The 27096-nt window shown below is 42.3% G+C and overlaps 1 protein-coding gene and 1 long non-coding RNA gene across 3 annotated transcripts in view; one reads left to right on the top strand and one right to left on the bottom strand.

Annotated features, from left to right (window-relative positions):
• TAFA4 (TAFA chemokine like family member 4) overlaps nucleotides 1-27096 on the bottom strand; it is a 337579-nt gene that overhangs the window by 45887 nt on the left and 264596 nt on the right. The window lies entirely within an intron of this gene.
• The window catches only part of LOC130684918 (uncharacterized), a 150620-nt gene continuing 147825 nt past the window's right edge, over nucleotides 24302-27096 (top strand). For both annotated transcript variants that reach the window (XR_008999283.1, XR_008999282.1), the window contains exon 1: nucleotides 24302-24387. This is a non-coding gene — a long non-coding RNA (uncharacterized LOC130684918). The remainder of the gene's footprint in view (nucleotides 24388-27096) is intronic.

Here is a 27096-nt window from a genome sequence, read left to right as displayed (position 1 = left end):
ATAACAAGCTGCCACAAAATCTCGGCAGCACACAAGAAATCAGCAATGATCTCTTGTTCATGTTTTGGCAGAAGGGCTGGTGTGCCTGGCTTCGGGCTGTGGGTTGGGGTCAAGTCTGTTGAGGCCCAGAGAACTGGGGCATATTCCTCTCATTGGAGAAGTCAGAAGCCCCTAGAGTGTAATGAATTGAATGGTGGCCCCCAAAATGACATGTACATGGCCTAACCCTTGAGCCTATGAATGTGAACCCTATTTGGAAAAAGGGTCTTTACTGATATTATTACGGAGCTCGAGATGAGATCATCATTTGCAATGCACATGAGCCCTAAACACCATGACCAAATGTCATAAGAAGCAGAAGAGCAGACACAAGCATAGAGGTAAAGGCCCTGTGAGGATGAGGGAGATTGGAGTGATGCAGCCACGAGGCAGGACTGCCTGGAATCTGGAAATGGCAACAAAGGTTCTCCTTTAGAGACCTGAGGCAGAGTGCAGCCCTGCTGACACCTTCATTTCAGACTTCTGGCCTTCAAGACAGTGAATGAAAAATTCTCTCGTTTGAAGCCACTCAGACTGCAAGAATTTGTTATAGCAACCACACAAACACACAGAGAGAAAAATAGAAACGGTACAGGTTTGGAATTCACACACTGTCACACTGTCACATCTACCCATTATACATTTGCCAAAGCAAGTCACCAGGTCAAACACAACACTCATGGGACAGGAAATACACTACTGCCATGGAGTTCAGCAGGGAAGACAGTGATTTTATTTTGTTTTTTTTTTTGCTAAATAGCAATTAAATCTACCACACTGTGCTTTGTTTCTTTAGTAGCATTTGCACACTAGATCTTCCTCTTCAGTCCAGGTTCAAGGAAACAACTCAGAACTTTCCTGCATATTGCTGGACAAAGCAAAAGGTGTTCTAGGATAAAGAGGACTGTGAATGAATCATAGAACATGCAGTGGGTATGAGCTAGGTCCCCAAGGAGGAGAGTAAAGATCTCTATACCTCAACTAGTTTCCCACCACCGAACAGGTTTCCCACAGTGTAGGTACAGAAGATAAGCCATGCAAATGCATCTCTTTATTATGTCAAAATAATGAATACATAAATAATGTAAAGAAAGTGAACAGCAAGTCATTTGTAAGTAGGTCAAGTGTGAGTACTGTACAGGTAAGACAAAGCAATGGGAGGCCTAAGGGCTAAGCCAGAGTCATCACTATTTCTCCAGGATCATCTCCTGTCGGGGGGAAAATTCAAGCCATCTGGTTAGTTTGATAATAGGCCAGGTAGTTTTACCTTGGTCCTTGGCAAGGGGAGTTCTGGGAAGTCTGAGCAAAATGAGCATGTGGCCCAGGAGAATGAGGCCTAAAGTTATTGAACTGGGGAGAGCTCCATGACTTCTCAAAGTCCCATATTCTCAGCTGCAAAAAAGGGGATAATAGCAGTACCTAATCTTCAGGGCAGTTCAAGAGTGAAATGAGGTCAGACAGGTAATAAACTTAACCCAGTGCGAGGCATGTGGCAAGCACCCCAAAAAAAGGTCAGTTGTAGCCACTTTCATTGTTGTTTTCAATACAGAAATGAATCATCTGTCTACTCTGCTGAAAGCTTCAGAGCAAGGCCTCTTTACCTAGGAGCCCGAGAAAGGCTTCACAGGGGGTTATCTGGCCTGCACATATCTAGATGTGTCTAGAAAAGAGAGTGGGATGAATCCCTTCCTTCTCTCATCCCCTCCTCATCTGAGAGGCTCAGCATCAAGATGAAGACATAGGGGGACTGTAACGGATGCACAAAGCTGCTGCCTCAACCTAGCAGCTGGTTGTCAATTTATGCAATTGCTACACTGAAAAAACCTTGTGTCTATTGGATCAAATATATTGTGATATAGAAGACTAAATATTCATGAGAGTACTTTAGAAAACACTAGAATTCAGAGAAATTTCCTAACATGGAGGCTTAGGATGAAGTTCCAGTGTCCCCAGAGGGTAAAGGACAACTCACAGCTGCTAATGGGTGGCAGTGATGGGTACAATTTAGTACAAGAGTGGGAGATGCAACGGAGATGCTTCCATTTTCTTGTGCATCAAAATTGTCTGCAACATGTGTTAAAATGTCTAGAGATTCTGATTCAGTGGGTGAGAGGTAAGACCCAAGAATCTGCATTTCTAATCAGCACACTGAAGAATTCTAATTCAGCTGTTCCAAGGCCTGTTCTAAATAAAAAGATGGGACAAACTTGAGCCCCTGGCATCCAGTGGGGAATACTGACAGTATAGAATACGTTGGTGGTGATAAAACAACAAGGAAAATTAAGCAGGATGAGGAGAGTGGTGGGGTTGAAGTGGGATTTTAAACAAGGTAGTCAGGGAAGGTCCCTCTGCTAGAGACAGTTGAGGAGGGGCCTCAAGGAAGTAGGTCAGGAACCAAGAGAATAACCAGGGAACAGGGTTTCCAGCCAACGACAAGAGCAAGTGCAAAGGACGAACAAAGAGGGCAAGGTGGGGACCTCAAGTGGGGCACTCAGTGACAGCGAGAGACACAGCGGACGGGACCTGAGACGACGGGGCAGGTCGGGTAGGTCATGTAGGCTCCTGTGTGGGATTCCAGATCTCTTTCTCTGAGGGGAAGTCATTGGAGGAGAAGCAGGGCAGAGATGAGGTAGAACCAACCTTTGACAAGAATCACTGAGCGGGCAGCATGGAGCATAGACTACAGAGGGCGCAGATGAAAACAGACAAACCAGTAAGAATAAGGGCTTGAACTTTTTACGTCCCTGGAAAAATGTTTCAGATGTTTGTAAAATACATGGGATTACAAAGGAGACAGTTCTTCAAAATGAAGTTAGCAAAATATTAAAAGAAAAGTGTCATGGTGGAATATATATATACATGTATATATATTTATTTATGAAGACATTAAATAACTGAGTCTAGTGGTGACTCTACCATAATTTCAAAGACATGATGAACACAGATTATTTCAAGGTATTTCCAACATCTCTAACGTATGAAAATTTCTATAATTTTTATTGGTAATGGATCAGATTCTACCTGTAGTACCATGCTCGATTTCTGTTAGAAGTTAATAAAAATGAAGATGTATTTTTTCCATCAAGATTTTTTCCCATTAAATCCTCCACCCCCAAATTCTGTACATGGACCCAGGTTAAGAATCCATGAGTTAGGAAGCTATGGCATGATTCTAGGTAGGGGGTGATGATGGCCTAGATCATAGTAGGCTTGGTGGGATTTGGGTAGCAATGAGGGAAACTAATTCATTCTAGTGGACAATGGCTACTTTTTAAAATCAGATTCCCAGGACATGGCCTGACTGTCCAAATACTATTGATTCCTATTGTTCACTAAGCATCTGTGTTTTAAGGTCATGAACTAGGCACTTTACTCTAAAAAGTCCAGAGATGATAGACACAGACATAGGCCTAGACAGGTATTGGTGGTCAAGTGAGCCTATTAAACTCTGGGGTAGTATCTGTTTTTTCTCCCGTTATCTCCACAGTGCCCAGAACACTTGTTTAAATGATTTGAAGTAGAATTTAGATCTCGTTTCCAGTCCTAGCTATTTAAAAAAATGTGTTTGCCCTTCCTATAAAATGAGTGTAGTCGGGTACATTTTCAGTGAATACCAGTGCATAGACAACTAACAACAGGTAATTATGTTTCAAACAAAGCCAGGTGTGGCTGCAAAGGAAACTTAAATGGTGCTGCAGGGATTCATGCTGTCACGGCCATGAGCACCACCTTTTCCCCATCCTAAGGACGGGCAGTTCAGGGTGTTCAGATAAGCAGGTGTTAGGGAACACTTCCTTGAGAGAATATAGGGGGTAGGTCTGACTGTGGCAGGGGACAGTAATCCCCATAAATGTGGAAAGTGTAGTGTGAGGGTGAATTTGCCCAGAATTTCATTTGTATGTTCACCTTACCTTAAGTCTTACATAAAAACATAGTGCATAATTTTCCTTGATAATAAACCTTCTTGGTTTTATTTTGAGAAAAATCTTTACTTATTCCAACTCCTTCACCTTCAAAGTTTGCGTGCCTGGGAATTTAAATGTGACTGGGGAGAGGGCAATTTTCTTTGCTATCCACCAAGCCATTGGTGATTTTTATTATAAAATGTCATTCTCTCTACCAAGTTCCTGCTTGTTATAATTTTAAATGGGCGAGTGATCCACACTCAGGGAGAAAAAAACAGCCAAGATCTATTGGAAAGCCTGACAGACCCTTAACAATAGCATTGCTACCAGACATTAGTACAGTAGTTTATAAATAATTCATCAATCACATGGCTTTGAATAGTTCTATCAAACTCCACTAGAAGAGGTGGCAAATTATTCTTCAACACATTCATTTGTTTTCATCCATAAAGAATAGTATGCATTAATACTATGGCAAATAAGAGTTGAGGCTCCAGCCAGGCCATCTGTTAGAAGAGTTTTGTAGATGAAAATCTGTAGCATACTTTGTGAAATTGCCTTTCTTGTGCCACCATTGCATGGGGTCACTGTCTTTGTTAATCTTATTAATTTGCAGATTTGGCAGTCAGCCTAAGAAGTGGCTCTGAAATTCTGTACCTGGCTCAATTAATTGTTTTACCCCTAGGCAAAAACAGAGAATCAGAGTGTATAGAAAGTCACCTACTAGTGCCATGGGACAAGCAGGTCTTTTATCATACTTGGTTTGGTGTATGGATCTGTTTTCTCATGTGGCCATTACAGAAATAAAAATATAATTACATGTAGATAGAGAAATGGGGGGAAGAAGGAAAGTGGGAAGGAAAAAGGGAGGGAGGGAGGAAAAAAGATACATTGACAGATCAACAGATGGTAGGTAGGTAGGTAGGTAGGTAGGTAGATGGATAGGTAGATAGATAGGCAGGTAGATAGATATTAGATGAAGAAGTGATAAAGCTTGAAGGTAGAAAATGTATATATCCTTGGAATACTAGCATTAAGATGCAGCATACCAAATATCTCAAAAATTCATTTTAGTCACTTCAATGGTCTTCTTTCTAAACAAGCATAATTCATGATATTAGAGAGAAGTCTTCCATGAGATATGCAAAAGGGATTTCCTCTTAGTTGAACGCAAACATCCACACAGTTAGACACCAAATCAATGAATGCACATTCTATAGGCATTACTGAAGGGTGCCAACTTAGCATGATGGGAATGAATTAAAAGAAGCTGAAAAGTAACTGGAGCTAAACAGTCAGTACTTTCTTTCCTAAGTGTCTGCCTGTACGTAACTCTATCACAAATTCAAGTCAGTTTTCTATGAGTCCAAAGCTATTATAAGCAATGAGTGTGTTATTTCCAGAATCCAAATCATGTTGGAAGCAACACCATGTTATAACTGGACCATTGGTCTTAAATGAGAAAGGTCCAGGCTACAATCTCAGTCAGCTGCTGTTCAACCTCAAATGAGTCAGTCTGCCTCTCTGGGCATGCATTTTGTTTTCCTGAAGTAAGGAGTTTGGGATAGAGAATCTGCTGGGCACATTTTAGCTCTGAGCACGTGGGGATACAGAGGTTAAGAGCATGGGTGTGGGCAGAATGGCCAAGACTTCCACTTATGTAGCTTTGTCTGCGAAATTCTGTAACTTCTTTAAGTCTCAGTTCTCTTATCTGAGATGGAAAGAGCTTAATAATAGTGTCCAGTTCACAAGGAGATGGTTTAGACAAAGCACCTCAAAACATAATACGTGGTTGATAAGTAATCAATGTTCTTTGGGTTGTTTTATAGTCATGACAGAGGTTTTAATTTTTAAAACCAAAAGGTGTTATGGGGGAAAAATAAAACAGGAGTCAAGTCGTGAAGAGGAGGCTGTGCAGTGTGGCCCCCCAGGCATGCCATGTGGTGGTCCGTGAGTGGTCATGTGACCTCGGGCCATCTTGAGAGATTCTGGAATAAAGTTAAACCATAGTACTAATTATTACTTGTGATACAACTTTCTGGGTTTTAGTAATAGGCAGAGAGAAGGTGGGGAAAGAGCAATAATGAAACATAGAAATCAACATTACCTCTTTTAAATTATCTTTTTAAATCTAAAAAGATTTAAAAGTAGAGAATGGCTTAATTTTTTTTCATTTGTTGAACTTTTCAAAAATAAAACTTACATCTCTACTCTACATGTTCATTTCCCAATTCTATATTGATTCATCTCTGAGGTCTTGACAAATCATGAGGTGGCAGAAATATCTATAAGTTCCATTGGAACACAAATGCAGTATATGTGGGCTTCAGAGACTTGTGCTTAGGGCAAGAGTCCCCCCAGGCACTGTCATTATTATTTCTTGACTTCAGAAGATAACCTGAATATCTGGATGAGGAGAGCAATACCAGAAAAGCAGGGGACAGGCCGTTTTCTCAAAGCAGATTTTAAAACATGAAATTGGTTTTTGGGTTCTTGTGTTATGGAATACTAAAGTCTGTGCCTTGAATTAAGGGCCTGTCCCTTGTTCTATGAGGTGCTTATGTTTCCAAGAGGAGCTTTATATAGAAAATGAAATAGAGGTGAAACAGGAATGCAGGATTTTCTCAAGATGTGTTACTTTGAAGAAAAGTGGTTTTGTTGTTTAGGCCTGCAAAGATTTGACCTCAGTAGATAGAGTAAGGTTTACATCAACCACTGTGACAGATCTATCTATCCAATTTTCATGTAGTCTTAAATAGTGTATGTGCCTAAATATAAGGCAAGGAATCTTCCTCAAAATTCACCACTCAGAAAAATAGGGAACTATCTCATGACCCAGTCCAAAGTTTCTCAACTATTTTCTTTTTAACAACCAAGTATAAATTCGGGAAAACCTAGCCTAAAAGACTCCAATCAATTCTAGTTTAAGATACTTGTGGAAGCCCCTATATAGAACTAATTTCTTACATTCAATTTCTGCTTGTCTTATACACAGGCTGAGTATTTGTTTCTGGAGGTATAACCCTCATAATTGCAAGGCTTCAGTGTCATAAATGGGCCTTTAAAAAAATCTCTTTCGAGTAGGTGGTGGCATTGGGACCTTACAGACAGACACACTCACTGCAGACTGAGTGGGGAAAACGGTGTCTCAGTGTCACGCAAAGAATGCTTACAGCTTGGGATGAACAGAACACCTGGATTCACAATGGCCCATGTGCGCTGAAATAAGGCACGAAGGTGATGCTCTAGAAATTGTTAGGTGGCCCAGAATGGTTCTGAGGACAACAAAGACAGTAAGTGAAAGGTACTCATCTCCATCTCCTGGGAAAGGCCAAAGCTGGAGATGTGCGTGCGGGAGGCAATAGCTATAGATGGTATTTAAGTCCATGGGACTAGGTGAGAGCCCTCAGGGAGCAAGTGGAGGGAGAGAAAAGAAGAGTTCCAAGGGCTGAGCCCTAACATTCAGAGGTTGGAAAGAAGGGGATCCAATAACGGAGACTGAAAAAAGCAACTGGTGGAACCGAGGGAAAGCCAGGTGATTTTGGTGTCCTGGAAATCCAGGAAAGAGAGTTTCAAAGGAGAAGTGACGATCATGTCCATGGACTGAGAGATCGAGTAGGATGAGGACAGAGAGACAATCAGTACATCTGACAGCAGAGTCCTTGGCGTTTTGACAAGACTGGTTCGGTGGAATGGTCTGGATAAAGTCTAAATGGAGTGTTTTCAAGATCGATGGGACTTAAGTGGAAAAAGAAAGAGTGAAGAATTCTTCAGTTTTGTTATAAAGGGGAAGGTGGGATTTTGGCTAGAGGGAGATATAGGGGAGAAGGAACACATTTTAACAGGAACAATTTCAGTATGGTTATAAAGTGATTCATATGGTCCTGCAAAGAGTGACAAAATAGTGACACAGAAGGTAAAGAGGAAGGTCACAGGAGGAAGGCCCTACAATGGGAGAAAAGCAAGGTCCTCCAACGCATGGACAGAGGCACCAGACAGGAGATGGGACCGTTTATCCCATGTCTTAAAAGGGAAAGAAAAGAAATGGGTACAGGTGGGTGGTAGATTAGGTGGTGGAAATCTGAATAGCTTTCTGGCTGCTTCTGCATTCTCAGTGGAAGAAGCAGCCAGGTCATCACGTGAGAGTGAGAAGCCAGAACGTGCCTCCGCCACAGCGATGGCGTAATCTTCCACTCCCTTGTAGGCACCCCCGCTCCGTTCCTCTCTGAATGTGCACATTTGGAAATGCTCGTGACTGGCCAAGTCTCGCTTTCCTTCCCTTTTCCACTTGTCGTATCCCTGTGGTTCCACGTCAGAGTCTCCCTGATTCCTTTTGTGTTGTTCCGTTTCTACAATGAGCTCACCCTCTTGGCAACGCGGCGCGACTCACAATCACGCCATCTCTTCACACCCGAGTTAGTATCTCCTCAGTTGTCATGGCCCATTGATTCAGGTCCTTCTTCCATTTGCTGGAGCAGATTTTCTTCTTACGCTTTTGTCAGGCTGTGTTTGTCACTAACCAGTGTGTGCCTCCCTGTTCAACCTTTTGCAGAAAAGCAAGAGACATTGATTCCAAATGAGAATATTTAGATAGGCAAGTAATTTGTCCAGCCCTTTTAATATGTCTGTTATCACTGGAGGCCATTGATAATGGCTCAGGTAGTTTCCTAAGACTCCTGAGCTGCTTGTATCCTGAAATACTCTCAGCAGTAGAGCATCTGTCCACTGACTGGCCTGCAGTCATTTCCAATGGAACATTCACCCTATGAGTCCTTTGCTCAAAAAAGGATCCTGCCATTACCACGGGAGGCCTTAGACCTCCCCAGTGTTCCCTACATGCCAGGATAGCCCAGGCTTTGGACTCATATCATGGATTGGAAAGTTTTAAAAACTTTGCTGACTACAGATCATTTGAGATGCACTAATGTGGTTAACAGGCTGTGAGTGGTGACAAATGGAAAAAAAGCTTGTCATCTCTGACTTTTCCCTAGTTATTTACATAGACCCTATTCACCAATCCAAATCTTGGCTCTCTTAACCTTAAAAATGAAACTGTCAGTTATTTTACCAATAAATATGGGTATATTTGGGAAGAAAAGAATTACATTCAGGACATGCAAGCTATGGCAAAACCATAGACAATTCCAACAAACCAAGCAAAGGAACATTATGTTATGGAGAAGAAGGAGTAGGCAGGGGTGGGGAGTAGGTTTTGAATGAAAGTCCACTAGAAAAAAGTAAAAGTTCAGGGTGTTTCTCATTGCTGATTTACCAGGAGTGGACAGTTTCTTCTAGGAGATGCAATGTACATCTTTTCCCTGTGGTGGCCTGTAATTGATGATTCCTTCCTGAAGATGATTCATTTGTTGGGGCCTGTATTTGGCAATTCTTCCTGTAATTGTCTTTGAGTGTGTGGCTCCCCCTCCCAGCCCCCAGCTGTACTTCCATGAGGTTTCCCTTTACCAATTTTCACACTTCCTGAACAAAGAGTTACTGTTTCTGCTAACTAATTTTTCCAGTTAATTCAGAAATCTCCCTTTCCGTTTGAAGAACACAATCTAAAATAAACTTTTGGTAAAACCTTCCAGAGAACAGAGTTTGTTCATTGTTTGCAGACAACTTTGCAATTCTGTAGACATGGGCTACTTGTGTTTCAGGATACAAACCGTGTCAATTAGGAGCATTTTAAATGCCTTTGGTGACATGAAAGAAGTTGTTCTTCTAACAGTGAGATATGGAGCTCATTATACCTCTTTGTTACTTCTGCCTGCTGAACACATTTGCTCTTGGTGACTCTGTATTTTTCTGCACTTCCAACTTCTACTTCCAAATATTTGTGCATTAGAGCAAAGATATTAACTCTTCAAGGAAACTGTCACTTTGGAAAACTGCTTTTTACACAGAAAAAACAAACTGTTTAATTCATAATGAGTTATTAGTTTGAGAAAAGAAAAGGAACACCATCAAATTTTAATACTAGTTTGCCTTTTGGACATTGTTGTATGTTGGACTCAAGTCTGGATAACAATTTGTTTGCTTTGTTGTCCTTTTATCTTGGTTCTGTTTAGCTTTTTAATAAAAATAATATTTTTCTTAAACATTAGCTACATATAAATATATAGCTCAAACTTTACCAAATGATATTATCATTAAAGATATTAACACTTCTGTTCCATACCCCGAATCCCCTAACTTCATCGCCAGTGGCAATCTCTGTAATCAGTTTGTTAGATGTCCTTTCAGAAAGAGTCTCTAGGCACATATGTATGAACAGGTATGTAGGTGAATCCATAAAACCAAAACAAATGGCAGTATAGCACGCCTACCATTCATTCCCTTCTTGCTAAGAGTTTATCTTGGAGGTGGTTTCATACCATGAGGTGGCACTCTTCTAAGATGACTCCTAGTTTCCCCCTCTTATTGTGTAGCCCCCTCCCACACTCAATAGGCTGACCTGTGTTCTAGTAAGATACTGCAGAAATGATGGAGTATGACTTCCAAGGCTAGGTCATGAAAAGCATGTGGTTTCCTCCTTGCTTTTTCTAGGAGAAGCCAATGCCATATTGGGAGGGCACTCAAGTAGCCCTAAGGAGAGGCAATGAATTGAGGCCTCCTGATGATAGCTGTGTGAGTTAAGTCATTTTGGAAATAGATTTCCAGTTTCTATAAGACTTTCAGATAACAGCAGCCTCTGTCAACATTTTATCTACAACCTCATGAAAGAATTTGTATCAAAACCATCCAGCTAAGCAGCTCCCAAATTTCTGACCAACAGATACTATGAGATAGTAAGTGTTGCTTTTAGCTACTAAATTTGGGGATAATTTTAGATAACCAGGATATACCATCATATGCCATTTTTGTTAGTTATTACAAAGGCTAATAACAAAGAACAACAATCCTAAAATGCAATGATCTAAATAAGAGAATTGTTTCACTCCTATAAAGAGGCTTGGAGATGTGAGGCCCAGGCTAGTAGGGAAGCTCTGCTCCACACAGTCTTTCAGAGACCCAGGTCCCTCCTGTCTTGTTCTGCTATCCCCTAGGGTACTCTCATCACCTTTTCTAGATCCCAGCTCTCAAAAGGAGAAAACAAGGAAGTCCCAGGCAAGCAATTTTCTTATAAAGAAAATAAAATGAAAGCTGCATCCATCTTATCTGGGGAGAATATACATAGTCACCCCTACCTGCAAGGAATTCTGGGAAATTATTTATCTAATAGGCCAGCCATATAGCCAATAAAAAGTAGAAAATAGATTTTAGAAGGACCACCATTCTTCCCCAGCTTTTGTTAACCTTAAAAATAAAATTGTCAGTTATTTTACCAGCAAAAATAGGTGTATTTGGGAACAACAGAGATTTGGAATATTTAAGCTATGGCAAAACCATAGGCAAGTCTACAAGCAAAGGAGAGGAATGTTATTTTATGGAGAAGAAGGAAGTTGAGAAGAGTTGTTTTGAATGAAAATTCATTGGAGAAAAGCAAGAGTTCAATGATGGGAATGATGACATTTCCTATTGGCTGAGTTAACAGGTTAGTCAATTTCTCACAGGTGACACAAGGTGTATCTTTCCCTGTTGGTGTCTGTAATTGACCTTCTTTCTGTAATTGGTGTTGAGTGGTAGGGCTCCCCATTCTAGCCCCTCAACTCCACCTTAGTGAGGTTTCCCTATAATAACCACACTTTGTAGTATTCCTTTTTTTAAATGTACACACTTTTATTTAGTCAATTATTGAATGATGGCCACCAGATATAGGTAGGGCTCCTTAGACCTTTGTAACAAATTACTCTGAGAATGAATAATCAGGGGAAGAGAAGTCGACATCATACTACAGCTGTGGAGAATCTACAAGTGCCCAGGTCTTAGAAGTGAGAGAGAAAATGACACATACCTAGGCACAAAGTTGGGATCCTATACCTGGAATGTAAAGTGTAAAAGTCAGAGCAACGTGTGCCACAGTCTCTCAGTGGATATTCTTTTGGCCCCAAATTTAGTAAGTGTGTAAATTCCAGAGTCTGTCTAAGATCCTGGCTCTTGGGAAACACCATCACCACCCCCTGCAGATCTTAGAAATACAAATTCTTAGGCCCCATCCAAGACCTACATGATCAGAGACTCTGGAGATGGAGCCCTGCCATCTGTTTTTTAATAAATCCTCCAGGGGAATTTATTTCTTGCTAAAGCTTGCAAACCACCAATCTAAGACCAAAAGCAGCATATACCACTTACCAGTTATGTGATGTTAGGCAAGTAAACTAATTTCTTTGCCTCCAATTTCACATCTGAAATACAAGAATAATAAAAGTGTTTACCATTGCTATGATGAGCTTTGAAAGAGGTAAAACAGAGTCTCTGACTGGTTGAAGTCAAGACCCCTTCCCAAGGGATTGGAGCAAGGATGAGAACCTGCCCAGATCAGAGCCAGTAAGAAACATGAAACATGGAGGAAGATGGAGTATTTGCAGGAATGAGTCACCCTTGCTTTCCCCACCCCTGAAAAGTGAGGTGTGAGGCCATGGAATCTAGCACTGCCGCAGAAATGCTGCAACCCCAGGAGAGAGCGAGGAGCTGCTAAAGGCAAATACGGAGCCCCAGCTGGAGGAAGTTCTGCAGAGGGCAGACCAGAGCAGACCATGAGGGTGCTGGTGATGCTGTGCATGCCTTGGAAGGAAGGCTCACCCAAAACACAGACTACAGTCCCTAGGCCAGTGGTCTCCAGGGTGTGGTCCCTGGACCGGCAGAATCAGAATTAGGTGGAAACTTGTTAGAAATGCAAGCTGTTGAATCCCCACTCCAGACTTCCTGAATCAGAACCTGTACAGGGGGCCCTTACTGCATTTTAATAAGCCCACCTGGGTGATGGGAAGGCACACTAAAGTTTGAGAAGCACTGATGTTGACTGATAAGGAAAGCCAATAGAACATTAGCTTGTATAACTCAAGTACAATTATTCTAGAGTTTTCAATACTACCAGCCAATCAACACCTTTCTCAGTAAAGCTGGCCTGAATTTGGCTTTTGTATTCCATATCCCAGTTTTAATCTTTTTGTTCTAAAAGTTGGAAAATCAGATGAGTTACCTTAATTAGAATCTTTCCTTACAATTTCAAAGCGTATTGACTTATATGATCATATCTGTTCCCCAGGACATCTCTACGAAGGACAGAGCCTAAGGAATGAAATTTTGTATACAAACTCCTCATCACAGGAATGAGAAAACCAAAGTGCCATCCTTTAAACCTCCTGACTAGCTAAAATTCTTCTGATCTGTTTTTTTCTACCATACTTGGCTGCCCATATGGCTGAGTAGTTAGACCGACAGGTGGTAGGGTTAGGCCAACCTGGGTTTGAATCCTCACTGGGCTACATGGGAACATTCAAGCTTTGCTGTCTCAGTTTTCTCATCTGTGCAATGGTACAAACAGTTACTTTCTATTCATGTTGGTGTGAAGATTTGGTGAGAATTAGTATGGAAAGAGCCAAGCACTTGGTAAACACTCAGTATATGGTGTCCATTGAGAACAGTATTGCCAAACCCATTACTGCCGCTGCACTATAAATGCAGTGGCTACGTGCATAGCAGAATGCTCGAGCTGAGGAAGGTTGTGTAGGAGAAGCCGTGCTTGGCTTGGGCTTGGAGTAATCCAGCCAGCTGATTTCCAAGGGCTCTCTGACTCTCTCAGCCGATCACCCTGGCTGAAGCCGCTCCAGTCAGCATTACACTGTAATCTCTCACTTCAGCTTCGTACCAGAAGCTGTGTTCCCAAACCACGTCTCCCCCTTTAAGGCCGTCTTTCTTCAGGGAATGAGGCTGTTGCTGATTAGAAGTTGTTGAAATTGCCATTCAAACATTCGGAAAGTTTCATCATTCTTACTAAAGAAAGGTCAGCTTGCCTCAGTGGCGGTCTCACTCATTTCCATGGGTGCTTAATTCGTGGCTGTTCTACACGTGAGCTGGTTTATTAAGAATTTTGACTTCCTATCTTCTCTGGGCCATCCAAATGGAATGCTGCCCTGGAAGGGGAGGGATCACCCTAAACCCAGCGATATTTTTGCAATCTCACTCATCTTGTCAGGCTCTAGATAATTTAACTGTCTTTCACCATGAGCATGACAGGTGACTCACCAGGGGCAGTTTTGTGTTAGATCTTAGATGGAGCAGAGTCTTGTAGCCTAATGAATAAAATGGATCTCTGTTTAACAACTGCCTGTGTTCAAATCCCAGTTTTGTCACTTAGGTATCTCTGTGACTTTGAGCAAGATATTTAGCCATTTGTTGCCTCAGTGTATCTTTGAAATGGAACCTACACATAGGATAATGATTAAATAAGTTAATGTTTCTAAAACCCTTCAATAAGTTAAAATGAATAGTAAATAATATTTGCCTTTTGCTACAGATTTACTTTGTGTCACTCTTCATAGTAAGCCCTTTACATTTAACAGATAAATTTGTCACAACACTAGATCAATGAAGTAAAGTAGCATGCTAGAAATAGAAAATGATAATGATGTTAATAATAAAAATATACGCACTAGGCACTACAGTACTATATCTAATCTCACCAAACTGAAATAAATACTGAGTTCTATTATAACCTCCATTTTGCACATAGGTAAACTGATACAGGAAGTATAAGTATCTTGCCAAAGGCACATGACTAGTAAGTGGCAAGGTGGAAATTCAAATTCTATCATCCCTGACTCCAGATCCTAAGCTCTCAATTGCCCACCAACTCAAAACCAAATAAATATTACATCATAAAATGAAGGTGACAGTGTTCAAATTTTCTAGAAGCCTGGGTTGGACCAAAAATTTCAATACCACTTTTCTCTCTAGGCAAAATAATACTAAATGGGAGGTGGGTAAATGGAATGGAGAGTTATAAAAGCTCCCAGTTGCTCTATGGCCAGCCCAGTGTGCTCCATGGAAATGAGAGATTGTTTCCAGAGTAGAAAATGACTCCATTAGTAATAGGTTTTAAAAACTATAGAGTCAGCACCTTCCAGAAGATACTTAGTTGGGTAATAAAAAAAAGAAGTGGAGGCTTTTATAGCATCCAATTATGTGACAAGTGAGTTACATTTAAAGGTATTGAAAAAAATTAGTCCAAATGTGACCTGAGGAGTGTGAGCAGTTGTAACTGATCCACATATTAAGCTCTTTAAAAACCCTTGGGGGAGGTGAAGAAGCCATAAAGAATTTAGCAAGCAAGTTCACTTAAACTTGGTAAGTCTGCATGTAATCAGTGTCTACAAGTGCCCAGAGACATAAGGGAAGGGTGAGGCTTGTAGCCATCATTCATCTGCTCTATGCCAGCTCCTGTGGCAAGTCCTTCCCAACATTTTTTCTGGTCCATAGTAAAGTGTTTTTGTTGGCATGTTTATCAACCCCATTTTACAAATGAGGAGATTGAAACTGGGAAATCATGAGTGACTTGCCCAAGGTCTTATCCCTGGTAGGGATTCTATACTAGTAAGGGTCCACACTGAGGTCTGTATATTTGAGAAGCAGCATGCTTTCCACCATGTCGCACTGTCTTTCTAAAAAAGAGGCCATAAGAGAAATTACAGGGGAAATGATTTTATTTTCTTTGCACAATGTCATGTTTAGGTAGAGATGTAAATTTTTTTAGAGGTAGGGACAAACCAAAGCTTTGTTATTATGGAAATACCTATGGAAACACAGCCTAATGAGAAAGATTAGGGAAAATCCCTTCAAGATACTAAGTTCCAGAGAAGCATCTGTGTATTTTTCTTTATATCTTAGTGTTTATGCCAAGCTGGTATAGAGTACCTGCTCCATAAACATTTACTCGGTTGACTTGAGTTTTGTTCGAGTTCCCATATCCATTAGGTAGAGCCAAATACATTTTAAGTTCCTTGAACCCCAGGAGAATATCTGGCATTTCTTCTGTACCCACTTCCTCCTCCAAAGCACAATGGCAGCATGTAGGTGCTCAAATCAATGCAATTGGTACGGACCCCACAGGGAATTCTGTTACAGTAGGCTTCAAGTTTACCATCTGCATTTTGAGAGGCCTTGAAGGACTGAGTTGAACATTGACACCAACGTAGACCAAAATAGTAGCTGTGTTCTTGGAAATTTTGATTAAGCAAGATTGAGAGAATAAACACTGCTGGGCATGTAAATTTTAAAAATAAGACTCAGCTTACTGCGAATCTATATACACAAAGGAGAAATGATGGAGACCTAAAAGAATGGTTCAACTGTCCTGTCTTCTTGGAATTTTAAAATTATAGTATTTGTTATGTTCACCCTTGTGTGGAATTGGCTTAGTAACTTGAACAAGTGGCCAGAAACTAGAGAATCATCTTTTTTGTGTGCTTAAGGTGTTGCTTTGATTTGCTCTTTGAGAACTTCTTTCTCTTTTTCTTTGGTCAAAGGATTCTAGTAATGTAGGAAAGTTTGGGAATGAGGTGTCTCAGGACTCAGGAGTGGTGCATAGATTCCTGCAGCAGAGGAAGGGGACAGTGGTAGGCAAAATAACAGTTCCCCTAAAGATGCCCAGGTGCTGATCCCCAGAACCTGTGAATATGTTGCCTGGATATGGCAAAAGGGATTTCACGGATGTGATTAAGGTCAGAGTCTTGAGATGGGAACATTTTCCTGGATTGCCCAGATGGACTCAGTGTAATCCCAGGGACCCTTCCAAGATGGAGAGGGTCAGAGGAGACATGGCAGTGGAGCAGAGGCCCAGGAGATGAGGTCATCAGCTTGCCAATGGGAGCAGCTGAACTCAAGGAATGAAAGGCCGGGGACAGGTTCTTCCTTGGAGCCTCCAGACGCGACACAGTGAGACTGCTGTGCTCCAGAGTGTGACCTCACGCATTTGTGTTTTCTGAGCCACCTAGCTTGTGCTCATTTGTTACAGCAGCCATAGGAAAACAATGCAGTGAGTGGTAAGTTCCTCATCCACAACCTCTGCCAAAGAGAGGGGCATTTCCTGCTGTGAACTGAAGAAAATATTCTATCCGACTGGAAGCCCAAATATCATCTTTGGCTTCTTATGATTTACTTACAGGTTTCTTAGCCTCAGCACTCTTAACATTTGTCCAGATCCTACCTTGCTGTGGGGCTGTCCTGTGCACTGTAGGATGCTGAACAGCACCCCTGGCCCCCACCCACTCTTTCACCACTAGCACCCCTTCCCTGAACTGTGACAATCAAAAATGTCTCCAGACATTGCCAAAGGTCCCCCGGTGGGAGAAAGGGCAGCCAAACTGTTCCCGGGCTGAGAACCCCTGCTCTAGCTTAATCATATGCACATTGACGATAAAATTTCTGATGACAGTGAACAAGCCATCTTTCTCCCATGATCCCAATTCATAAATTAGCCAAACCTTGAGACACACAAGCTATGCTTTAGTCAGAGTCATTTTGCTGCTCAATTACAAGGCAAAGAAATCCTTGCCTCTAGACCAGATGAAATAATCTCACTGCTTGTACCAAGAGATCAGACAGGATTTATTTGTGGATGAAACTTGGCTGATAACCCAAGGCAAATTATTAATCTACTCAGCCCAGCCAGCTAACACATTAAGCCTGTTATTCTCAGTAGGTACCAAATAAAGTGTTTTATCAAATTGAGCAGGGTACCTCTGTGCCCTTCCTCTTAATTTGAGAAAGTTAATTGGGAATCCAACTCATAATTATTATTGGTTCAAAAATCTCAAGATGGTTTTGGGATGAAATATGGTAAAGTCTATGTTAAGTATTAAAAAATATATATGCTCATGTTATTGGACATGGAAGTCATGCAGCCTCTACAAAGCCAGTCCTCCCTTCTCCGAGTTAACCTGTGTGCCAAAGGATGCCTGAATTCAAGAGACAGAGGCAGAGAGACACTGACTCCAGGTCATTTTCCCAAAAAAGGGCCTGTTATGGAATAGGTAGGTTTGGCAAAGAGGGAGGAGGCAGAAGGGAAGGAGGGAAAGAGAATATAAATGAGCATGAATTACTGTCAGCTAGGATGGAAGCGTAGGATGATGCTAGAGCCTGAATGTTTGGTCCCCACAAAAATTCATGTGTTGAAGGCCTAAGCCCCAGGGTGATGGTGTTTGGAGATGAGAGGCCTTTAACAGGCAATTAGGTTTAGATGAGGTTGAATTATGTAAAAATGAAAATAATTTGCTGGGTTGAAAACAAGAGCTTATTCTCACTAGCTGTGTGATCATGGGCAGGTCTGTTTGTTGCTTTACGTTTTTGGTTCCCTTACTAAAGTGGAAATAATATCACCTGCCTTGAAAGAGCGTCATGAACTCATGGAACTGAAAGTCCTAGGCTGCGGCGGGCACTCGGTAAGGGCAAGCCAGCTGCCCCCCACTAGCCTCATCCTGCTCACTTTAAAACAGGACCGACCTAGACGAACCAGGCCTAGCTAGCCTGTGAGTGTGAATGAGGGTATGTGGTATTTAAGCCTGTTGTGGATAGTTTCCAACCCTCATGTACTCAAGCATGAAGGGCAGACCTTATAGGGTCTCCTCATGGTAAATGCAGTTGGCCCTTGAATAACAGGGATTTGAATAGCATGGATCATTTATATACAGTATGTTTTTTTTTCCCTATAAATGTAGTGGAAAATTTTTTAGAGATTTGCAACAGTTTGAAAAAACATTTTGTTTTCTCTACCTTCCTTTATTGTTCAGATACAGCAGGTAATACATACAGCATACCAAATAGGTGTTAATCAGCAGCTCATGTTATTGGAAAGGCTTCCAGTCAGCATTGGACTATTAGTAGTTCAGTGTTGGGGGGAGTCTGAAGTTATATGTGGATTTTCCATTGCTCGGGGGCTGGGACCCCTAGCCCTCATGTTGTTCAAGAGTGTGCGAACCCTGATTTTGCCCACCCATCTTCTAGCTCCCATTCTTCTGGTAATTCCACGTTGGTTCTCCATTAAGAAGTCACCTTTTCCTCACTGTTAGTCTGGGGGTTTCCGTGGGAGCTGCCCACACCCTGTCCCCTACACACACACACACACACACACACACACACACACACACACACACCCCTGACTCCAGGAAAGAACACTTCCTTGGGTCTGGCCAATAAGTTGCCAGTAACCATTACCCAAACCAGACCAGAGGGAATCAGTCTCAGGAATACTGTTAGCACCATTAGGAAAGGGAAAGGCCTCTTTCTCCGGGGACTGCTGGTTGTAAGTGTAGCGTAAGCCTGGAGCTGTCAGGGGCTGCCATGATGAGAAGGCCTATGTGAAACTAAAAGTCACTGCAGGAGAAAGAGAGCTGAGAGATGGAGAGACACTGAGAGCAACAGGTTCCCTGGATCCAGCTGTTCCTGAAGCTCCTTGGCCCCTTGATTTCCCAAGGGTCTGAGCCAATTTATGTTTAAATCAGAATGAATTTGGTATCTCTCACTAAATACAGAAAGGCTCCTAAGGAATATACCCTCCCACAAGTATTTCAGGGTTTCACCTTGAGGTGATTTTACCTGTGTTCTTCACATAGTTTTTCCAGCCAGAGAGCACACAGCTGCTGTTCAAATGCTGTTGGAACCATCCCAGGGCTAGTTGGTTAGGAACGTGTACTGATGGCCATGCTTCCACCACCACTTCCATATGACTAAGAGCCGGACCACAGCCACTGTCGCAGTGCTAGTCGTAAAGAAGTTCACACACCAGCCAAACAATGCCCCAGCCCCCTTGAAACTCTTAATGCTAAATCATCCCTTTCTAATACCCAAGGAGAATTCTCCTTCCTTCCATGTGATATTGAGTGAGGGATTCGGAGGTAACCTGATTTTATCCAGAAAAAAGTTCCAACTGTTAGTTACTGCCTGACATCCCCAAACACGAAACATTAGCAGCTACTTTTCTCCCTTCTGCTACAATCCCATGTTCTCTTCCAGAGGCCCAGCCAGCACTTGGACTATAATAGCATTTGAGAGGTTTTTCTAATCAGGGAGGTGAAAGAAACAGATAACAAAAAAGCAAGCAAGCAAGCAGGGGGAGCTGAAGTGTAAGGTCCGAATGGTGGGCTGTCATGATTTGTGATAAATACAGCAACATAGCATTTAGAAAGGAGAGTGACTAATGAGAGGTTTCGTTTTATTCACAAATTTTTCCTGATGCAAAAAATATAACTTTATCTTGCTATTTAACTGCCAAACAAACTTTGAAAAACATATCCATAGGAATAATGAATCACTTGGATACTGACATCAAAATGAGCATAGATACTTGGGAACTAGCAAAATCTGTGTACATGATTGACATGCCAAGCTAGCCTTTTGTGTCTGCAATCACTGTCTGCCTTTCTGAGAGCAGATATCCTTCTTTATTATTTACATAAGCTGGATCCTTCTGAGCTGTTTGGGCAATATTTCGTATTTTTGTTATAGTTTTCATAACTTCAGTTAATTTCTCCACATTTCAAGTCAAAACCTATGTCCTGAATGAGTGACTTTCATTTTGAAAGGTCTAGACAGGAAGAAAGAAAAAATTTAAAGATGGGCAAGACTAAGAAGCTTCAGTGATTCCTTGCTGAAATAATCCCAGCAATGTTATTTCTCTTTCACTTTCGTACCAGTGAGAACTCAGGGAGTTTGGAATACCACTTTTTGAAATAAAGCTATAAGGTGGATTCAACAATTAGATATGCTCTATTCTCTTAACGGTGATTCGTTTCAAAATCACTAAGCTGGTAAGGCATCTGCCATGTGTCTGGAAAACAGAGACTGCAGTTTCCAAATGTACTGGACCCCTTTCTCCTAGATTCCTTTCTGCTTTTTTTTAGGGCTTTTTCCAAAGGCATCAACACTCTGTTCCTTCCTCCGAGTTAATAGGAAATGTAAGACTCAGGTCTTCATCAGCCTGTCTCTTGAAATGTCTATGTCCCAAGTTCAAGGGAAAAAAAACAACCACAAACATATTATAATACCTCTGTGTCTCATCTCCAAATCCCACGAGAATCTGATGGCCAGAATTGAGCCAGCTATCCACCTCTGGGTCCAATCAACTCATCCAGAGTGACACCATGAAATACAAACATTGTCATTAATAGCCACAGGGTTATTTGGGGTGTAAGTCAGAATCACAGATGGTAGTTTTAAAAAACCGTACCTGTCATTCCAAATCCAAACCAAAGCCCCTTCCTTTATCTGCTACGCTCCCTTGCCATCATTCGCTAATTACAGCTGCCGAGCCTGCCCTCTGAATCCTAGCCTGGAGAAAGCTCATTTTCCTTTAAGTGGAGCTCAGCCAACAGCTGCTCTTTCCAATGCAGATTTCATACAAATAAGGCCCTGAAACTTAAAAGGAATCTTTAAACCCCATTAAATAACACAGTGCCTTAGCAGGAGTATCTCCTGGGAAGGGATGTCTTCTATTCAAATGCAATGTTATGACAAGCATGACAGACTTGATGGGGATCTGTTCTGACTCATGACATCGCTTAAATTAGGTTAGGTGGGATGTGTGTAGGCATTCCAAGAAAAGCTCCTCAGGGCCGCAGCCCGATTATTTTTTGTTAATAGCTCTGAATTATGACTGTCTTCTCCTAGGGACAATAAACCCTGTTTCCACCCTGGGTACATCATGGAATGTAATCATGTAATACATGATTCCTTACCAACAGAGCCAGTTGGCCTGCACACATGAAATACTAATTTACTGTCGTATTTCTTCTCCTCTCTCTCTTCTTCCACGAGGCTAGAGTTGGCTTGCCTCACCACCCAAACTTAAATTCTTCAGAAATGTTACAAGGACCCCTCCTGCTTCCACTGTAAACTTCTCCAAAGGGAAGTGTCCTTGGGATGACTTCTAATACCCATCAAACTCCATTCACACTCCACATTTCTTTGGGGGCAAAGTCTCAACTTGCATGTGATTGTTATTGGTTATTGTTATTATCAGAGGTGTAAAAAATCAACTCTTCAATTTAGTGCATCCTGGCAATTTTTAGCTGTAGACTAAGTATACCTTTTTTATTTTTGACGCAATCATTTTGATGCAAGGACTAGTTGTCTGCAAATCATTAGGACTCAGTTTCTGTCTGTCTCTTGGTTCTGCTTTCCTGTCAATGGCCTGGCAGCTGCAATATCACATGCTCCCAGCTCTAAGCCAGAAGAGGGCAAGATCCCATTTTCCGTTAGATCCAACAAAAATCCCAGAACTTCTGTTTGCTTAGTTTCAGTCACCGTAGTTAATGGACAAGCCTATTCCTTAAGCCTGCTCTGGGGGCAAGAGGGTGAGGTCCTCCCTACCTGAGCTACAGGGGGTAACATAAGAGTTGCGGTGTTTCTCCAAAGGGAAACCCAAGGCAGGGCATGAGAAGAAAGGAGTATGATTCTGGGCAGCATGAACACAGAGTCCACATACCATCTGTATTAGTTATCTCCCTTTGCTGTAACAGAATCCCACAGTCTGGGTGGCCTAAAGAACAGAAATCTGTTTTGATTTTCTCACGGTTCTGGAGGCTAGAAGTCCAAGACAAAGTGCTGGCTGGGTTGTTTTCCAGTGAGGCCTCTCACCGCAGGAGGCTTGCAGGGAGCCACTCTCCACATTCTCACAGGGCCTGTCCTTTGCGCTTACACACTAATGGGCTCTCTTCCTCTTCTTATGAGCAGAGCACCCTTATGGCCTCATTTTACCTTACCAACCTTCATAAAGTCTCTTGTCTTCAAACAGTCACGCTGAGGGTTAAGGCATCAACATATGACCCTGGAGGGGGGCACAATTCAGTCCATAAGGTGATGCCAAAAGAATGAGAAAGTCAAGATCATACAGTTAAAGGCAGGGCTGGGACTGGAACTCAGTATGATTACTCCTCAAACAATGTTCTCTTTGCTGATTACCTTTTGGTCTCTCTGAATGTCTTTGCCAAGCTCCGTGTTTGGAGACAGGGATCAGAAGTTGTCCAAGAGCCCAGGGTATGAAACCAGCCTGTCCAAGGTCAATCTCGCCACTATTAGCATTTTGGGCCCAGAGAATTCCTGATGTTGGGGCCGTCCTGTGTACTGTAGGATGTCTACCAGCATTCCTAACCTCAACTCAATAGACACCAGCAGCATCCTTCCCACCCCCCTGTTTGAGCAGGTGAAAATGTCTCCAGATATGGCCAAATGTCCCCTGGGGGACAAAATCACCCCTGGTCCAGAATCTTTGGTCTAGTTAAGCCTTTTGAGTGGCCTGCCTCTCCCTGGTTTACTACCAAATGGCCATTCAGAATTCTGAGCAGTCCCTTGGCCTTAGAAGCATCACAGTGAGGAATCACTGTGCATAAGAATTGGCTAGATTCACAGAGCCCACATCCAGAGACAATAAGTAGCCATATATGGAGCCAAGGACTTTGCATTTTTTAATAAGTACTTTGAGAGCCAGTTCCATGGAGTACTATTGGTCATTTTGCCTCTAGTTGCTTCATTCAAGATCTATTTACTGAGCATGTACTATGCCAGCAATCATTCTAAAGGCTGGAATAAAAATATCAATTCATTCAAGGAGCTTTCATTATAGTGGAAGAGACAGGCAATGTAGTAATAAAAAATATGACAAGAGATGGGGAAAATCAAACCTAATGGCAGGAGGGTGGTAGAAGGGAAGACCCGGGACTTAAAGTACCTATATAAATAGAGGTGACAGGGTGACCTCGATGAGAGAGTAATTTTTGAGCAACATCCAGAAGATTTGAGGAAGTATGCCAGCACACAAGTAAGGAAAGAACATATTAGAGAGAAAATAGCCAGTGCAAAGGCCCTGAGGTCAGTCAGTGTCTGTCTTATTCAAGGAGTGACCAAGGAGATGACGTGGCTGAGGCAGAGGAGCCAGAGGAAGAATAGCAGGGGGTAGGGGTTGAGAGCTAGTTGGGGGAGGGAGGGAAATACCACTAGAACTTTTTATAAATGTATAAGGACTGCATCAGATGAAAAGCCATGATCTTGTTTTGAGCAGAGGGGTGATACGAATTAACTTTTATGTCTTGTTGCCAGGCTTCAAATACCATATGGCAGGCAAAGATGGGAAAACAGAGACTAGTTAGGAGGTTATTAGAAGTGGCTACAAGGGATTCATTGGTGACATTACTGAGTGTTCTCCATGCAGCGATCTGGATGACAGCCTGGAAAAACTGGTGGAATAAGTTCCGGGGGGAAAGAGAAGACTGTTGGCAAAAATAATTCTTAAAGGAGGCTTGCCAATGCAAAGCAGGAAAAAAAGCTCTAGGAGGAAGGCGAAATGGAACCAAGGGAGATTGTTTTAAAGTGGGAGAGACGTCGGTGGTTTCACACAGCTGGGAACAATTACTAGAGAAGGACGAACTGATGACGTAAAAGGGAGTGGACTGCGTGCGCGGCGTCCCGAGCAGGAGGCAGAGGACGCGCGCTCGAGCCCAGGGAAGGTGTTGCCTTTGGGGAGGAGCAGGCGGTTTGCCACGGCGACCAGGAGGACTGAGCGTGTGGAAAGGTGAGTCAGTGTGGAGTTGGGAGTTTGCAGACGTTCTCTTGTTAGTGTTTAAATTTCCTCAAAGAAGGAGACAGCAAGGTGCCCAGCTAAGAACACTGAGCAGGAGATGCTAGCAGTTTGAGCGGTGTCAGGAGGTGACTGGGGTGGTACCAGTGCTGGGCCGCCCGTGTAACACTGGAAGATGGGTCTCCGAATAAGAAAATGGCCAAGTCACTTCCTTCTGTGTGGTGTTGAGAGGAGCTGGGGGGATGGCCCCGGCCATCGTTCTGAGGAGTGTGTTCAGGACACACCGAGGAATTCCGTGGGTCTTGGCAGCCTTAGAGAATGGGGCACATGGCAGGCTGAATTGAAATTGTGAGGCTCCTGCGTAAAATGTCTTGCTCTACTGTTGCGTCTAAGTTTGTGTCAGCCTTGGCTGGTTCTTAATCTCTAGCAAAAAAAAATTTTCTTCTCGGCTTCACGCTACCAGGATTTTCGGGGTTGGGGGGAAGCTCCGAGAAAGTACCTCAAAGTCGCTGAACCTCTTCGGAGAACAGCTGCTGTAAATCACCTTGTGGTGTTCGGACATTAATGCCAGCTGGGCTGGGGAAACGCGTCTTCTAAAGTGAGGATTCTTGTAATCAAGTGGTCAGTATGTTGAATAAATAGCTAGGTGACGATCCCTCCAGCAAATAAAATTAGATGGAAATGCGTTTTTCTGAAGTTACAATTTCCAGAACAGGACTGCGCCGGCAGCTCCTCACTATCCCAGCATAAACAAGGCAAGCAGAATCAATTAAGCTCACTTGTTGACTCATCATCCTATTAAAATGCCTCTGGGTCTCTAAGAAAGGATGAGCCCAAAATGCACTATACTCGGAAAACTGGTGGATGGAAATAGATCAGCAGCCAAATGGAGTCTGAGAGGCAAGATTAGAGATTGGAAGAACTTAATTTGAAAGTCCTATAAAATTTCGGCTAAAAGGGGGCTGAGTTCACTGATCTCCTGTAAAGTGCTTCTGACCTCACACCCTGTAATGTGTGTGTCCAAATAAGGAGTTGCCCTTAAAGCTTGGTACTCATTCTCATGATGCAAACATGAGCTGCTGTCATAACCTAGGGGACATCCTTCTGCCCCTTCCAGCGCTAATACATCCCTTTCTAGGGGGATTTGACTCTAACCAGAAGCTACCATTTGTTCAGAATCAAAGCTAACCAATGTCGTGACTGATTAGATAGGAGACACCTGTTTTTAAATAGAAGAGGCCTGTTTTTCTAATATGGCATGTACATTAATCTTGCCAAGTGGAGATTCTTGCCACTAGGATATAATGGTACACTCCTGTACATCTAGATTCCCCCTAATTACAAATAGCTTTAGATAATTTTTTCTGCTTATGAAAATTGATACAGGCAAAAAGCAGGGTCAAGTTGAAATGTACCTATGATTTGTATTTTTGTGTGTAGCTTTTCAAAATAGTCCTTGTTCATTTAGAGTTTGAAATGAAGAATTTTCTTTTGTAAATGGGATCATGATGATGATTTATCTTGTCATTTACATGAGTATCATTCCATGTCAAATGTAGAATTATACGTTGTTTCAAACGGCTGCACAGTTTTTTGTTGTAGAGAGAGGTCATAATTTAGCCAGTCCCTCCTGATGGATCTATAAGTGGCATCCAGTTTTTTGCTATTATAAACCACACTGCTAGTAACATTCACATTCTGTTATTTACAAACAGGCCTGAACTTGTCCTTCCTACTTCCTAATCCCCCCTCAGGCTTTCTTTTTGAGGGAACATGTTTTTGAAGAATGTCTAACTTGAGGGGTTTTCATAGTCATTCTTTTTTGAACCTCAAAGTTCAAATAAAAACAGTTGACTTCATGACCAGCCTTGGTGTGGATGCTGGGGATCTTGATCTCAACCTTGTCCTGTTGGCCAGAACAGGACAAATTCAATTGTCATTCGCTGGCTTGAGTCACAGCTCTAGCCAGCTGTCCCCATGGGAACCAAGGACACATTTTAACACTGAGAATATACGTCACTGTGCAATGCCATGCTGCTCTGGGCTCACCCAACACGGTGATACAGTTGGTCTGAGAAGGAATAGAGGTAACTGCTTTTAGTTTATCTAACCCCTGCTCTGCATCCTATAAATGAGATGCCCAGGTTTGAGGGAGGTGCATTTCTCTGGCATATCACTGAACTGTGGGTCCAGCATCACACTTGCACAGGCTCCCAGGGACCCTTATGAATAGTGTTCTGTGAGCATATCAGTCAACCACTAAGCCTCATTTTTGGAAAATGGAGTTACAATACCTACCTCCCAGGATTGTTTACAGCCTATGGACTAAAGTGGGTTCTCCATGCAGTGGTTCCCCAGTGGTGGGCAGAGAGCTGGAGTCGTGGTAGGAGGCTTGTTCCTGTTGTCCCTGCAGTAGTCACAGAGCTTTCTGGGCTTGTGCAGTAATTGCAGTTGCACAGAAGTTTGTATTGCGAGTGGTAGTTCTTGTCCTAGAGACAGGTGGTCTTTTGTGGCCTCATGGCTGGTGATGTCACAGCTGCTGTTGACAGTGTTATTGCTATAGCACCAGCTGTTGCGGTGGGAAAATCTGGGCAGAAATCGGGCTACATTCCAAATTGAGTATTTCTTTCATTTTACCTATCTGCTAAAATTCCCATACCTTATTTTGTACCCCATTCCTTATTTTGAACCCCAAGTAAAAAG

This window comes from Manis pentadactyla, chromosome 1 (assembly GCF_030020395.1).
Source record: "Manis pentadactyla isolate mManPen7 chromosome 1, mManPen7.hap1, whole genome shotgun sequence".
NCBI lineage: Eukaryota > Metazoa > Chordata > Mammalia > Pholidota > Manidae > Manis > Manis pentadactyla.
Note: the sequence above shows the minus strand (reverse complement) of the source record. Positions and strands in the feature narration are given on the sequence as shown.